Source organism: Thalassophryne amazonica, chromosome 1, assembly GCF_902500255.1.
Source record: "Thalassophryne amazonica chromosome 1, fThaAma1.1, whole genome shotgun sequence".
In the NCBI taxonomy this organism is placed as follows: domain Eukaryota; kingdom Metazoa; phylum Chordata; class Actinopteri; order Batrachoidiformes; family Batrachoididae; genus Thalassophryne; species Thalassophryne amazonica.
Genome location: NC_047103.1, coordinates 108,034,476 through 108,051,003, shown reverse-complemented (window position 1 = coordinate 108,051,003; position 16,528 = coordinate 108,034,476). Strand labels below are relative to the sequence as shown.

The window sequence follows — 16,528 nt, the reverse complement described above, 5'->3', positions numbered from 1 at the left end:
GTCAAGGTCCCTGATGAAGCTGTGTGGCGGACGGAGCGTTGACTTAACCAGACGGCGTCCAGCATCAGACCTCACAGAGACCCTCTGCACTGTGCAAAGTAAGACTGGGCTATGTTGTCAGATAAACAGAGTGGCTTTATTTAACTCTATTCAAAATCATTAATCTTCTCTCAAGTTAATAAATACCAATTTAAATTACCTGTTAAATTAGGACGAATCTTACTCCTAAAACTCCCCCTACGAAACCAAATTATCTGAACGTCAATTATCTCAACCAGATACCTGTAATAAAGCCACTCAATTCAATTTATTTTCATTTCTATAGCGCCAAATCACAACAGCGTTGCCTCAAAGTGCTTCACACAGGTAAGGTCTAACCTTACCAACCCCAGAGCAACAGTGGTAAGGAAAAACTCCCTCTGAGGAAGAAACCTCAAGCAGACCAGACTCAAAGGGGTGACCCTCTGCTTGGGCCATGCTACAAACATAAATTACAGAACAATTCACGGACGAATACACAAGAAATGCTGTTGGCACACAGGACAGGAGGGTCGCCAACACAAATACAACTCCCATCTCTGGATAGAGCTGCACCTTAAACAGAGAGAAAAAACAGAATCAGGCATCAGAAAGACAAAAAATACTGCATAATTTGCCAGCATTAAATGCTGGCAAATGGAGCCCAAATGGATACATTTTTAGAGAATTTAAATTTACCAAGAGCAACAGAAGAACAGAATGAGGCTTTGACAGCTGAAGTGACAGATGCAGAAATAAATAGAGCAATCTCAAATCTTAAGACCAACAAGTACAGATCACTTAAGGTAATATTAATCCCACTTTTTCAGAAGGTATTTAACTGGGTGTTGAAGAAGGGAGAAATTCAATGTTGGTTTTCGGCCTTGCTGCTTACGTGTAGAAAGCTCTCCAGATTCTCTGAATCTTCAGATTATGTATTATGGACTGCAGATGATGGAATCCGTAAATTCCTTGCAATTAAACTTTGAGAAACATTGTTCTTAAACTGTTGGACTATTTTTTCATGTAGTTGTTCACAAAGTGATGATCCTCACCACCTCTTTGCTTATGAACAGCTGAGCCTTTTGGGGATGCTCCTTTTTGCCCAATTATGACACTCATAATTAGTGTCTTCAGTTCCCAAACACTTATTGAGTGTTGTTAGAAGGAAAGGTGATGTAAAACAGTGGTAAACATACCACTGTCCCAGCTTTTTTGAAACATGTTGCAGGCATCCATTTCAAAATGAGCAAATATTTGCACAAAAATAATAATGTCTATCAGTTTGAACATTAAATATCTTGTCTTTGTGGTGTATTCAACTGAATATAGGAAGAAGAGAATTTGCAAATCATTGTATTGTTATTTATATTTCACACAATGTCCCAACTTCACTGGGATTGGGGTTGTATATACACACAACAGATGCTAGATGTGTGCTGATGCAGACTCAAAGTGCATTTTTAGAGAAAAAGTGCTGATGTACATAGCAATTAAGGAGAAAGTTTTATACACTTGACCGCTTGCGGGTAAAAGCTATTTAGCAGTCTGTTGGTGTGTGCACCGAGTGCCCTGTATCTCCTTCTAGAAGGGAGGGGGTAAACAGTTGGTGTCCAGGGTGTGTGGGGTCTTTGGAGATGGAGCTGGCTTTCCTCTGAAGCCTGCCAGCATAAATCTCAGACAGAGGGGCAAGGTGGTCCCTATGACCCTCTCTGCTGTTTTCACCACACACTGTCAAGTTTTTTGTCCTCTGCTGTGCAGCTCCACACAGTGCAGCAGTAGGACAGGAGGCTTTCAACAGTGGCCATGTAAAATCTGACCAGCAGATTTTGTGGAAGCTGGGACTGCTTCAACTTCCTGAGGAACGTCCTGATGGGCTTCTCCCACCTGATGGCTGATGTGTGCTGACGAGGTGAGATCAGCTGTGATTTGTACTCCCAGGTACCTGAAACAGTCCACCTTCTCCATATTGTTCCCATTGATGTCCAGCTCAGAGTGCTCAGTTCATTTGGATTTCCAGAAGTCTATTATAATTTCTTTGGTTTTTGAAGTGTTCAAGTTCGTTATTATTGTAACACCACTATGCAGTGGTGTTACAATACAAGTGCTGGATCTTGTCTCTGTTTTAATAAGGGTTTTTAATGACATCCTTCATGTGTGTGATTCTGGTAACAACGTTGTTTTGGTTTTGCTTGATTTAACTGCTGCCTTTGATACAGTGGACCATAACATTTTATTATCTCGACTACATCACTTAGTGGGCATCAGTGGTACTGCACTTCAATGGTTTAGGTCTTACCTGGTAGACAGAACCTTTTCTGTGCATATATTCATGGTTCTGAATCATCTACAGCTTCTTTGTTATGTGGCATCCCACAGGGTTCAATTCTAGGGCCACTGTTTTTTTTCATTGAATTTTCTGCCTCTGGGTTCCATCCTTAGATGGCATGGGATCTCATTTCATTGTTATGCTGATGACTGCCAAATTTATCTGCCTTTAGGGCAGAAGGATGTCAATTCCATAAAACAGCTCCTGGTACGCCTAGATGACATTAAAGCCTGGTTGGCCTTGAACTTTTTAAATTTTAATGAAAACAGAAGTGATGGTGTTTAGACCCAGTGGCCACTGTGAGTCCTCCTCCATTGCCTTAGGACCCTTGGAGGTTTATTTTAGACCTCTTATTATTGATATTTAAGGTGGACAGTGATTTTAAATTGGACAGCCAAATTAAAGCTGTGGTTAAGTCTGGTTTTTATCATCTACGGCGCTTAGCAACTGTGAAATCTTTTCTGTCTAGGCAGCATTTTGACACAGTGATCCATGCTTATATTTAATCTCAGCTGAATTATTGTAATTCACTTTATGTGAGACTCAATCAGTTGCTACTTTCGCATCTGCAATTCAAAATGCTGGTGAACAACTTTTGACAGGAACTCGAAAGCGAGATCATATAACTCCTATATTGGCCTCTCTCCATTGGCTGCCTGTATATTTTAGGGTACAATTTAAAATATAGTGGTCCCTCGCTATAACGCGGTTCACCTTTCGCAGCCTCGCAGTTACCTGGATTTTTTTAGTGCAATTTTGCATGCGTCGTCTTCTCTTTTTTTTTTTTAACAGCGTATTGTGTTCTGCGTCCTTATCAGACGGGCTGGTCGTGTCAGCATCACCGCGATTGCTCTCACTGCCTCTGATGTGCTTACTGAGTCTGCGGGCTCGGTAAGCACAACAGCAGGCCACTCACACCTCCCACTGTCTGCTGTGCGGAGCTGCGACCAAACTCTGGCAACAGGTCCAGAGACTACACTCGCTGTTTTGATGCAGAGCGCTCCAGCAGCCCGCAAGGATAGAATTCTTGCGGAAAAATCCGCAGCGCCACATGGTCTTGGTAACCGCAGCCGCAGAGAGGTTTGTATCTTTTTAATGACTTGGATTCTTTGCAGGTCCCGCATCCGTCCCGCAACGGTAACACCGGAGTGAAGAGAGTGCATGCCAATTGTGTTCTGCGTGTGCCTATTTATAATCTTCTCGCCCAGAAGAAAAAAGAGTGCCAACAACTTCCCATAACTGTGTTCTTCACTTGGAAAAATACACCTGCACCGAGGTGTCACTCAGTGGAAAAAGACGCTACAGTGGAGCAGCGCCAGGACCAAGAAACACGGTCAGAGGAACTGTGAAATACTGGGGAGTCACTATTAATAATTTCTTATGTGTCCATCCTCGTAGGTTGATCGTTAAAATCAAATTCGTTAGTTCTAAAAGCCATCATAATTATTTATAGGAAAACTTTCTATTTTTATTGCTCAAACAAATGTTTGGGCCTGAAAACAGGTTTTGATCTTTGGTTTCATTCTATAATACTGGACTTATTTTTCTACTAAAGTTTGAACTTTGAGAGTGTTTACACAAGAGAGAAAAGTGAGAAAATGTTAATGCCTGTTTGAGAAAAGTGTATAAAGTGTGTAGTGAGGGGTTTTAAATGCCTTAAAACATCAATAATAATTGTAAAAAATAACGCTGATTACTTTGCGGATTTCGCCTATTGCGGGTTATTTTTAGAACGTAACTCCCACGATAAACGAGGGACCACTGTACTTATGTTTGTTTTTAAATCTCTTCACAGCGTTGCCCCACCTTACCTTTCTGAGCTTCTTCTTCCATATGGTACCGTGTTGGTCTCTCAGCTGCTCCTAGAAGTACCGAGATACAGAAGGAAGCTCAGAGGGGAAAGGGCTTTCTCTATTGCTGCTCCTAAATTATGAAACAGCTTCCCCTTGTTTGTTAGAGAGGTCTTTCAATGCCTATTTTTAAAATTCAGTTAAAAATCTATTTTTCTCCTTGGCCTTTGGTCCCAGAGAGACTTAGTTTTAAACTGTATTTTAAATTAATTTATTTAAATGTATGTTTTAATGGATATTTTTGTGTACAGCAATTTGTGTCAGCAGTTGTTGCATTTAAGTGCAATAAAGTTGGTATGGTATGGTATGGTTCACGTGCGTGTCCTGCCAATCAGTTAGTGCTTCACATGACAGACTGTCTGGACTTTGTCATCTCATGTTACTTGCCCTGATGCATAGTGGGGTGTCCCGCTGTCCGGCGCGTCATATGGGATATATATTTCGTGGTGGATGAGGCATGTGCCATCTGCACTTAGCTGATGTAACCATGGCACTCCCAGGATGAAAGGAATTTTATCACTTCGCCCTGCACTGTAAGATGCATCTGGAGCCATTCCAAAGGTGATTTTCTCTTTTATTTATATTGTAATGGCTTGACAGCAGAGTTGGAACATCATTCCTCCTAAAGGGTTCGATTGTGTACATGTCACAATTTGTGTAATACAGCTGCCCCATTCAGCTGTTGTGCCGTGCCAAGCCTCTGAAATGCACTGACTCGCCGTGGAGCAGCAGTGCGGCGCATCTGCTCGTGGCCTTATGCCGCGTTCACACCGGGTGCGATCAGATGCTACAAATTTGCGGGGGTCGCGTGGCGACGGATGTGCCACCATCGCCGGTGTGTCGCTCTGCTTTTGCTGCGAAAATTCGCCCCAGTGCGTCATCAAATAGGAGGAGCTTCCATTCCACTCGTCGGCTCCGGTTGTCAGTCAAGTTATCATGACGGACCTTGATCACACGGAGCGAGTTGTTGTGGAACGCTGACAAACGTCATGAGACGTTCCCAATTAAGGGAGTATCACTATTGCCACAGGAGCTGTGTCTGGATGACGGCTGCTTTCAGCGGTCCTTCCGCCTCTAGGGGACCCAATTTGAGGACCTCCTGTCCTGTTCACGCGTGCACAAGTAAACAATAAAAAAAAAAAGAGAGACTCCGCTGCTTGCTGCGGGGCTGCAGCTCGCTCTTCAAAAAAAATTGTCATAATTGTGTTTAGAAACCAGTCACCATTTGTTTTATTATACATCTGTGTAGTTAATTAATAAAATATTCTCCACAGACGATTTGCTCGCGTGCACACGTAAAAAGAGAAAAAGAAACTCCACTCCCCCTGCTGCGGTGCTGTTGCTCGCTCCAAAAACTCTGTCATAATTGTGTTTAGAAACCAGTCACCATTTGTTTTATTATACATCTGTGTAGTTAATATGTAAAATAATCTCCACGGACGATTCACTCACGCGCGCACATAAAATAAAAAGAGAAAGAAACTCTACTCCCCCTGCTGTCGGGCTGCTGCTCGCTCCAAAAACTCTGTCATAATTGTGAAATAAAGGACAAAAGAGACATAAGTCCTGCTCACAGGCTGGCTACCAGATACAGGACATGTTCACATCTTCAAACTACAGACATCTCCATGTCACTACATATTCAGTCCCTGATTGGTCATCGTGGCGCGATGAGACAAAAAAGTTCAGATTTTTCAACTTGGGGAGGAGGGCAACGTGACGTGATGCGACGCAATATCGTGCCACAAACGCGCCAATCGCTCAAAATCGCTTCACTCGTGTCGCTTCATTCGCGTCCATCGCATCGCGCAACTTGGCGCCAAAACGCGTCGTTCCATAGGGATTACATGGCAACCTTTCGCTGCTGTCGCTCGCGTCGCGCCCGGTGTGAACGCAGCATTACAGCTATGATGATCATAATATTTCACATACATTATCAAAATCATGGGAGGGATTGGCAATCTGTTTTATTACGGATATGACTCAAATGTATGCATTGCTGCACCTGCGCTGCTCTGAGATGCATTGACTCACAGTGACACGCGGCGCTTTCAGTTTGTTTGCACAATGTTCACATCCAGTTCACAAGATGAATGTGTGCCACAGACATTGCATGTAACAATATTTCCATTGCGCACTCCAAATGGGATCCAGTGGAGGTGCATGTACGGCTCATCCGTAGCACAATTGGGACAGGCCAGCATCATTTGACGTGCCCGACCATGGCGAATCTCTCTTGAGCATGATCAGATTGTTCCGAATGCTGTTTTGATGCCGTGAGAATATTTAGAATGCAGTCAGACTGTGGTCAGACTACACTTCGACTGCAGTTGGGAGCTTTTTCCACCTCCACTGCACCTCAAATGTTTTGAACATGAGCTAAACATTTGGGCCGGCCACAGGTACTCCAACTGTTTGGAGTGTGTTGGGAAAGTGTAAGTACACGGACCCACAACAGGGGGCGCAAATGAACGGACAATGGAATAGGTCAAATAACAACACTTTACTGTTGCGAACGTGCACAACAAATACAACAAATTACAACAATGGACAAAATTCAATTCACAATGGTGTCGTGTGGGCAGGCTCGAAGATAGGAGACGCCTCTCCAAAGTAGAACCGGAACCATACGGTTTCCTCTGCCACAGGACCCCGGGAATACTGGAGCCGCCAAGTTCCGAACGCCCAGGTGGCCACTGCCTCCGCGTGTCGGACCTGGTACTGCTGGTGAGGAACAAGAACACAATTAAACGTGGGCGCGTCTGCACCCAGCAACCTGCACGGCAGGGAAGCTACCTCCACCTCTCGTTGGAGAAAAAAGTCTGCAATCACTCACAAAAATCACAAAGGTTACTGTCAAGCAGTCAGCTGAGATTATTACCTTCCAGGTAGAACGATATCTCGGCAAAGAGGTGGAGACGTCGTCCTGCTGATATACCCCTGCCGATCAGATGATTGGTAACAGCTGTTGCCGGTGATGTGTGACAGCTGTCACCCTGGCTGCTCCTGTGAGGCGGCTGCGCCCTCTGGTGCCTGGAGCCCGCACTCCAGACAGGGCGCCCTCTGGTGGTGGGCCAGCAGTACCTCCTCTTCTGGCGGCCCACACAACAGGAGTGCACTCAGAATGCTGTCGGAGGTTTTCTATTGTGCCTCGACTTTGGAAGTTGAATGGAGGCTGAATTTTCATTCAGACGCCATTGGGGCTCATTCAGCCTGTAGTGTGACAGGGTTGCAGAAGCCTAAATGCAAGTACACTTACTTACTTAATCTTTGGACAATAATTTAAGTTCACGGCTATTCAAATAAGGACTATTTACAGCATTTACTGCGAGTAATAGAGTACTATTTAATAGGGATGCACCAATACTGATACCAGGATCGGGTATTGGCCCGAACCCATATTAATTTACTTGTACTCATAAAATGTCTCTGATACTCTGACCTGATACCCATTTACAGCAGTGTGAAGTCAACCTCTCAATGTGGGATTTTCACATACACACTCTGAAATTACCGGACTATAAACCACTACTTTTTTCATGTTTTGATCACTGAGGCTTTAACAATGATGCAGCTAATTTATGGATTATTACAGGCTTTCATGTAATTTACTGATAAGTCAAATACGTACATAAATGCTGTCCACTGATTGGCTGAAAGCCACTGTCCATCATGCAGAGTAAAGTCGCACACACAGTAAATAAAAAGTCTTACCTGTTCATTACAGTGGAATTCGTCATCATATGAGCTTGAAGAAAAATAATCCGCACAAAGCCTCCTGAGTTTGGAACACAACATCTGAAAAAATACTTTAATTCCTCAGGTGGCTGAAAAAAAAAGTTCCTCCGTGAGTTCAGCACTTTCTTGGCACCAGATCCTCCTCCGAACACGATTTCGGTGGCAGAGATTGTCCATCAAGTTTCAGCCCCTGTTGTTGGTGTTCGGCAGAGCTGCTCTGTCCGCAACAGCTGTAATCCGTTTGCAGAATGTCTGTGGTGCCACATTCGGACCCTGCGTTCGCCTCCACAAGCTGCAATTTGGGCAAAAGGTTGAGTCGCTGTGCGTCGTTAACGGCTCAGTTACCACAGGCAATGGGTGATTCTGTCTGCATGCGAGGAAATTATTCCATGATCCAGAAAGAAAAAATGAAATAATGGCAAAACTACTTCCATTTGCCTCTGCATGTTGCAGAGATGCCGCACAACAGTGTGTGTGTGTGTGTGTGTGTGTGCGCGCACGCTGTGCTCATCAATATTACATGTTCCACCTTTGCATAATAAATACAGTTTGTATTTGTGTATGTTACCGGTATGTATTTCATTAAAAGTTAAAAATAGTGTGGCGAGTGAAAGGCTGTTTAGCTCAGTGTTTCACATTGTAGATTAAAAAAAAAGAGCTGATAACACAGAGAAGCTTCTTTTCATCAAAATGAATCTGTCCCTCACATTTTCAAAAAAAGGCTTTTGGTCCTCACAGACATAAATAGTTACTGATGGACAGTTTCGGTTCTGTTCCTGGTGTTGTATATTTTGTTTTGCTGAAGTCCACAGGTTACATTTCAGTGAGATGCCTGGCAGTGTCATGTTTAAGAAACACACAATGTTAAAGAACAATTTCTTGGAGTAAAAAAGTGATGTTATATGATTTAAGTGAAATGTTTGTAAAGAAAAACAAAGCTAATGATATTGGTAGCAGTTACAGTCAAAAAGTAAGGAACAGCTGATGAATAAAAACATTTCAACATCATCACAAAACTGTAATGGTATTATTAAGTATTCGTATGCATACTCGGTATCGACAAGTACCCAAATGTATGTGCTTGTAGTTGTACTCAGTGTTGGGAAAGTGTAAGTACACGGACCCACAACAGGGGGCGCAAATGAACGGACAATGGAATAGGTCAAATAACAACACTTTACTGTTGCGAACGTGCACAACAAACACAACAGATCACACAATAGATCGAAGGTCAAATTACAAGGTGTCGTGTGGGCAGGCTCGAGGATAGGAGACGCCTGTCCAAAGCAGAACCGGAACCACACGATTTCCTCCGCCACCAGACCCCGGGAATACTGGAGCCGCCAAGTCCCGAACTCCCAGGTGGCCACTGCCTCCGCGTGTCGGACCTGGTACTGCTGGCGAGGAACAAAAACACAGTTAAACGTGGGTGCGTCTGCACCCAGCAATCTGCACGGCAGGGAAGCTACCTCCACCTCTCGTTGGAGAAAAAGTCTGTTATCACTCACAAAATCACAAAAAAAAGGCTTTCAATCAAGCTGTCAGGCTGAGGATATTACCTTTCAGGTAGAACGATATCTCGGCAATGAGGTGGAGATGCCGTCTTGCTGATATACCATTGTGGATCTGATGATTGATGACAGCTGTCGTCGGTGATAAGCGACAGCTGTCACCCCGGCTGCTCCTGTGAGGCGGCAGCGCCCTCTGGTGCCTGGAGCCCGCACTCCAGGCAGGACGCCCTCTGGTGGTGGTGGGCCAGCAGTACCTCCTCTTCAGCGGCCCACACAACACTCAGTCTGGAAAAAAAGTGGTATCAGTGCATCCCTACTATTTAATTTATTGCACTTTAAATGTGTGTGGCTAATTCTTATAGTTTGAGAGTTCATCTGTATTCTTTATGTGGTATTTTTGTAGAGCCCCTTGTGGCTTTAAGTGGTTGCGCATGTGTAATTGCAGCCAAGCACGGGCTTATGTGTAGGTGTGGTTACCTGGTCTGTTTTTCAGTTAAGCAGCACGGAGTGGAGTCACACAGTTTTTTGACCTCTCTTTCTCAGTCTTTCCCACTCCATTTTACTTTCTCTTTGTGGACAACTTTGTATCAATTACTGTTTTATTTTTTGAAAGTAAAATATTTAACAGGATTCAGAGGATCCTGTGGAGGTTTTTTTGGTCGTCGTTGTGGATGACAACGAATAATTTGAGTGTCAAGCTGTGGCTTCATTACAAAGGAACATACAGGGGTTATTGACCAAGACATCTTTAAAGAACTCAACCAAACCAAAACTCTCAAAGAAACTCTCTTCACACTTAAAGGCAAGAAAAACAACAAAACACCCAGAGACAACAACATGCCCATTTAAGTCTTTAAAGAAGGAGGTCCCTTTCTCCACCAGAAACTCAGTGTCCATCCTGTGGTAACCTGGCCCCTATCTCCTCAGATAGTTTTGTATGTTTCTTGCATCCTTTTTCCTGAGCTTTGATTCTCCTCTGATTTTTGTTCCAGCATTCAAATTCGCCATCAGCTCCGTTCGCGGCCAAGTGGTTCTGGTTCCCTGCACGCCACCTGTTCTGGTCCAGCCTTTGTCTCCAAATTCCTGTGCCTTTACCTACATTTCTGTATCATGATTCTACATTGTACAATAAACTGACATCTTGTTTTTTTCCACTCCAGCTCCCTGCATTTTTGGATCCAATTCTTTCATTCCGGTTAGGCTGTAACAGTTTGGGTAAAAAAAAGAAGAAAGAAAAATTTAATTTAAAAATATACTGGCATATATAAATATTATTCTGGGGTCACAAATAACCAACAGGACACCAATAGGACAATTCCTGAAAAATATGAAAAGTTGTAGGAGAATGGAATGGACAAATTCATGGTAGGACATACGCCCCCCCCCCAAAAAAAAAAAACAGAACCCATAAAACTATAACAAATCCTTCAAAGGTAAGTCCTACAAATTTCAAAAAATTTGCTGGATTTAAACTTCAGTCTGTGAACGATCATTCCCCAAAGTTTCAGTTATCTTGTGTCTGTCCATTTCAAACGAGCTCTGGCCCAGAGAAGGTGGCAGTGTTTCTGGAAGTTGTTGATGTATGGCTTTCACTTTGCATGGCAGAGTTTTAACTTGCACTTGTAGATGTAGCGACGAACTGTGTTAACTGTCAATGGTTTTCTGAAGTGTTGCTGAGCCCCTGGGGTAAGATCCTTTACACAATGATGTTGGTTTTTAATGCAGTGCCGCCTGAGGGATTCAATGTTGGTTTTCGGCCTTGCCACTTATGTGTAGAAAGTTATCCAGATTCTCTGAATCTTCTGATTATATTATGGACTGTAGCTGATGGAATCCCTAAATTTCCTGCAACTGAATGTTGAGAAACATTGTTCTGAAACTGTTGGACTATTTTTTCATGCAGTTGTTCATAAAGTGGTGATCCTAGCCCCATCTTTGCTTGTGAATGGCTGAGCCTTTTGGGGATGCTCCTTTTATACCCAGTCCTGACACTCACCTGTTTTCAATTAACCTGTTCACCTGTGGAATGTTTCAAACAGGTGTTCTTTGGGCATTCACCAACTTTCCCAGTCTTTTGTTGCCCCATCCCAGCTTTTTTGAAATGTGTTGCAGACATCCATTTAAAAATGAGCAAATATTTGCACAAAAACAAAGTTTATCAGTTTGGACACTAAATATCTTGTCTTTGTGGTGTATTCAATTGAATATAGGTTGAAGAGGATTTGCAAATCATTGTATTCTGTTTTTATTTACATTTCACACTTCACAGCTTTATTGTAAACTGTAGCGAATATTAAGGCCACACACGGGAGCACTAGAATAAATGTAACAAATATTCAGGCCTCACACGGGAGCACCAGAATAAATGTAATGAATTTACAAAGCCTCACAATGGGGCAATATAATAATGTAACAAATATTTGCTACATCGGCTTACACCGGAGCACCAAAATAAAATGTAGTGAATAAGTAGTTGAACTCACAAATTGAATTAGATTGGCCAAGGACTCATTCAATGGGTCACCAAAATAATTAACAATTTTAGGGTTTAATAATTATTACTTAATTTTTAATTTACTCGGGGCACCACTTATTTGAAGCATAGGTACTTTAATTTAAACATTTATTAATTTATCAGTCTCAAATTAATCAATCATTCTCAACTGAATTAATCAGTCTCTAGTCTGAAAGTCTAAATTTTACGATACAGTTGACCAAAGGTTTCCTTTTGAACACAAAATGAACCACAGCAGAAATATTTACAATTATACAAGAAATTAACAATTTACTGGCACTTTTGTGGACAGTGATTAAATAAGCTCATTTATGGACAAAATTCTTACTAACTCACGAGACGTGAAAGAGAGATGAAGCTTAAAGACTTTAAGTGAATAAATCTGATTAGAATTTAGTGATGAAATTGGAAGCCAATTATTTTTAAGAAAATTATTAAACAAACATATGAATATGTTTAAAAAGAAGCCACCTTGTATCCAATGACAACCAAACCCTTTTTTCTGGAACCTTTAACTGGGTCACTTAGCTGATCCATTGAAAAGGTGGTTCGGACGGCCCCTCCATCCGTCGTTGATGTTGGTTCTGCAGTGTACTCACTTGGGTCAGGGGTTAACTCAGTGGTCTCCCCGAGTGATCCCAAAGGCTTGTGTCAGCTGGCTTTACCGACAGGATGGCTGCTTGCAGTCAGGTTTGAAATCAGCTTCGTCGTCAGCTGCTGGACCCCAGAGGTGGAAGGCATTTGTTGAAAATGGTTTCTGGTAGCTTTTAAAAAGTTTGTTGGAGCCATATTCAAAGTCTTCGTCAATTTAGGAAAAAAGTTAAACTTTAAGAGCATCAGAAAATTACAAAAAAAGGAAAAGTCCCTTTTCTGTAAATTCTCTATTATTTTGAAAAGTTCAGCTTGGAAGTTCTCTTAAAATTTCAAAAGACTTGATGCACCTTAAAGTGTCAGGTTAAAATTCTCAAAAATTCAGACAAGAATAAAACAAAGAATGAATGCCACGTGGTAGCTTCAGGTTAGCTTAGCATGGGGCCTTGTTGACCCAAAAATAATTAAGCATTTTAGAAAGGAAGAGAGCGAGGCAAGAGAGCAGCGAAGAGGAAGCGCGGGCAGAGAAGAGCTCTGTTCTAACATTTTAAGGGGAACTGACGTCACCAAACTCCACCCATTTAGGGTGTGTAACCTCACAGAAAACCTCATGTCTTCACCAGGCAGACCCAAATGATTCAACTATTTAAACACATTAACTATTTTGGTATACTATTGTTCTAAAACACTCGAATGGATACACATTATTAATCATCACTTAAACACATCCTTTGGATAAACAGAATACTTCACCATCAACATACTGATAATGCAGAAAGATCACACTTAAACACACATCAGTTACCAGGAGCACATGTCAATAAAATGGAATGATTATATGCAAAGCATTTCCTTTGATTAATCAATACAACATTACAAGTCTTTATATATTAATAAAATAACACTGATACAATTCTTTTATTTTAAAAGAATGTCTTTCTTCACTTAGACCCTAAAGATTATAGCTGTTATCAAGACGCAAATTTTATGGCCATGTGTTATGGAAGGGATATCGTCTTGCAGTCTTGAGAGGGTCTGGCCTTGGCGTGAGGTCATAAAATTTGGGTTCTCCTGACCTGGAGAAGCTCAGATTCTGACGTGAAGCCATTATAATGTCATGGAATTCATAATGACCGGAATTTAACCGATAAACCAGGCAAACGATCCTTTTGAAGAACTTCGATTTACCAGTCTGTTTCTGCTGTGAAGCCCAGTGCTGGCCCATGGGGGGATGTCTCCAAGCTTATCTGAAGATCACCAGATGACTTAGGAATTTCTCAACTGAGAGTGAAGACACCGTCTCTGTCTGCAGTTCAAACCTCAGGTTTTTGTTGAGACAGCATTAATGTATTTATTTAATTACGGCAAATCAAGGCCAGGCGCCTTCAGCCAAGGTTCCTGGTCCGGATGGAGTCGGTTGTGAATTCTATAAGAAATTTTGTGATATCCTCGCCCCACTCCTGTTGAGAATGATTGTAAATTCCAAAAATAATGGTCATCTACCTGAAACATTGTATGAGGCTAATATCTGCCTCTTTCTTAAGAAGGGGAGGGAAGAAATGGATCCAGCTAGCTACCGGCCTATTGCACTTCAGAATGTGGACCGGAAAATAATTACCAGAATTTTGGCCGGCAGATTAAATACACACCTGCCATCTATCACACATCCCAATCAGACTGGATTTATTTCCGGCAGGCTCCCTTTTTTAATGTTTGGCGTCGTCTTAACGTAATATACACTGAACGACAAAAAACCTCAGGTGAGGCTATTCTTTCCTTGGACGCTCATAAGGCTTTTAATCAGGTTGAGTGGCCTTATATATTTGAATCGTTCAGCAGATTTGGATTTGGAGAAATATTCAGGTCTTGGGTAAAATTAATTTATGCTAGGCCAAAGTGTTCAGTTTTGACCAATTCGGATCGATCAGCAGCATTTTTACTGCAGTGCTCAGTTCAGCAGGGCTGCCCTCTCTCACCTGCACTTTTTGCTATTGCATTAGAACCCTTAGCCATCAAAATAAGAGGACATGTGGATATTGTCGGCCTGCAAGTAGGAGGGGTAGAGACACGTATCAGCTTATATGCTGACGATGTAATACTGTATCTTAAAAATTCAGAGAAATCTGTACCTATCTTGTTAAATCTGATTACATATTTTGGCAACCTATCTGGTTACGCGATCAACTGGACGAAAACTAGTTTATTCCTCTCTCTAACAGTTATACCTCAGGTTTCCTCGAGAGTACACCCTTTAAAGTGGTGAAAGATTGCTTCACATATCTTGGTTTAACTATTCCCAGGGATTCTCGGTTGCTGTTCAAGTTAAACTTGCAGAGTTTGTTTCAAAACTCAAACGAAATATAGAAAATTGGAAAACTTTACCTTTGTCTATGATTGGCCGGATAAATTCAATTAAAATGTGCTCTCTTCCTAGATTCCTTTATCTTTGTCAGAATTTACCTATCTTTCTTACGTCTACCTTTTTTAAAGAGTTGGATGCTATAATTTTATCCTATGTTTAGAATTATAAAACCCATAGGATTTCTAAAATTCATCTGCAGAAGCCAAAGGTTGAGGGTGGGCTCGGTTTGCCATGCTTCAGACGTTATTATTGATTGGGCTGCTAATATAAGAGAGAGAACAGTGCCCCTCTGTGGCTAAAAATGGAGGCAAACTCTGTTGTCAACTCTTCCTTACCTGCATTATTGTTTTCTAAACTACAGAAGGCAGGAGATTTAAAGCGGTTGGGCTTTGTATTGAATCATTCAGTCAGGATTCTTAATCAGCTTAGGAAGGCCCTGGGCTTGCCTGAGACTTCCGTTTTAACACCAATTTGCTATAATCATTCGTTTCTACCTTGATGGTCTGATAAAGTTTTCATCTCCTGGCGAGAGAGAGGATTAATTTCTATTAAACACCTTTATGTAAATGGACATCTTGCATCTTTTGAATCACTGAGGGAGAAGTTTGGTCTGCTACATTCACATTTTTTTCGCTATCTTCAAGTTAGACATTATGTTCAAAGTAAAATATCCAATTCTGAGGTTTTTAGAAGGGAACACATTTTTTTTTGATATTTTGCAAAATTCCCCAGATTCTAAGCATTTAGTGTCCAAATTTGTAAATGTTTTTGAAGAGTGTGAATTGATTTCTAGTAGTAAAATTAAAGACATTTGGTCAACAGAACTTGGCATTTGCATTTCTGACCAAGTATGGGAGAACAGCTTAGGTACAATAACGTCTTGTTCTATTAATAGCAGACACCATTTAATTCAGTTTAAAGTGGTTCATCGTCTTCATTACTCAAAGGTTTGGCTGCATAAAATTTATCCCTCTGTTTCCCCATTGTGTGACAGGTGCAAAGTGTCTGAGAGTACACTGTCTCATGCATTTTGGTTTTGCCCTTCTCTGACAGCATTCTGGTCCAAGATATTTGATTGGTATGAAAAAGCGTATATGTGTTCCATTCCCCCCGATGCTGGACTGGCTATTCTTGGCTGCTCCGAGGCTTCTTTGAGTCTTCCGAAAACCACACAACTGTCTCCCAACTTAGGCACGATAGTCGCTAAACGGCTCATCCTCTACGAGTGGAAATCATCAACTCCTCCATCTTTCAAAAGTTGGATCACTGACACGATATCTGTTATACAGATGGAGGACCTGAGATTTTCCAGAACGGATTCTTCCACGTTTGCTGCCATCTGGGACCCTTTCCTCTCCCACCTGGGTTCGATGTGACTATTTAATGATTTTTATGTGGGATACCGTACTAATGGCACCGTATGTCATATGCAGCGACCTTGATGATGCATCTTGTTCTTTTTTTTATTCAGGGCATTGACATATCTATTTCCTTTTTTTTTTAACCATTATTTTTGTTTTTTTTCCCTGGGCCAAGGGTTTTGTGACTTTTTTTTCTTTTTTTGCTGTTTAATTTAATAACTGAATAAAAACAATTTAACAACAAATCGAGGCC

General features: G+C 41.7%; 1 protein-coding gene across 5 annotated transcripts in view; it reads right to left on the bottom strand.

The window, feature by feature from the left end:
- The window catches only part of LOC117512923 (protein SON), a 451,527-nt gene that overhangs the window by 275,968 nt on the left and 159,031 nt on the right, over nucleotides 1-16,528 (bottom strand). The gene's annotated exons all lie outside the window — the stretch shown is intronic.